The sequence below is a fragment of the Penaeus monodon genome, chromosome 24, assembly GCF_015228065.2.
Source record: "Penaeus monodon isolate SGIC_2016 chromosome 24, NSTDA_Pmon_1, whole genome shotgun sequence".
Classification (NCBI taxonomy): domain Eukaryota; kingdom Metazoa; phylum Arthropoda; class Malacostraca; order Decapoda; family Penaeidae; genus Penaeus; species Penaeus monodon.
The window spans coordinates 13371102-13371873 of NC_051409.1; positions in this window are offsets into that span (position 1 = coordinate 13371102).

The following is a 772-nucleotide window of genomic DNA, read 5'->3' on the forward strand; positions in this document are numbered from 1 at the left end:
CCTATTGCGGGTAAATATTTTTTTCTATACTTTAAAGAGAGGATTGATATTTTTCAGATCTGAGAGTACGCATCAGTTTCTTGTTTTTAAGAACATAGACTTAAGTTACTGGCTATTTTCCGGCCACTGTAGGCACCTAAATTCCCAAGGGGTTAACTTTCCCTGCTCGATGCATTGCTGTGAGAGTACCACCTAACGAGCCATATGTGATTCTGACCTTTCGAGAAACATCATCACTAATCGATTTCATGCGGTTATGCATCGAAATTAGAGATCCGTTTCCTCGTAAATTTAATTCATAATCTAAAAAAAAAAAGAAACAATAAATACCGTGAACTAATTTTCTCGAGCATGCTATTTTTACATGCAATATGATGAGACTCGCAGTTTAGGATCCGATCTTCCAGAATGGTCTTCTCGATGGTACTAGATCCTTCGACGAACTTCCCTCCGAAAAAAATATTTACAAACCACTTACAAATAGAATAATACAGAAAACCACAGCGAATACTTTAATATTTTCTTAACCTAATATATCGAACGGCAGCAATGTAAATAAGACCGGAAAATTACCCAGAGTAAGAGCAACACCTTAGTTCAACCAACAACCTTGAATAATTGCGCCCTAAAAAATTCTAAAAATTCCAATTCGAACGCTCGAAGGCCCTCACCCTCATAACAAACGAGAAACAATTAATAGAATATTCCAATAGAAAACTTCTTCGAATAACTGAAGATAAATTTCCACTGCAACGCTGCAATACATTTAATG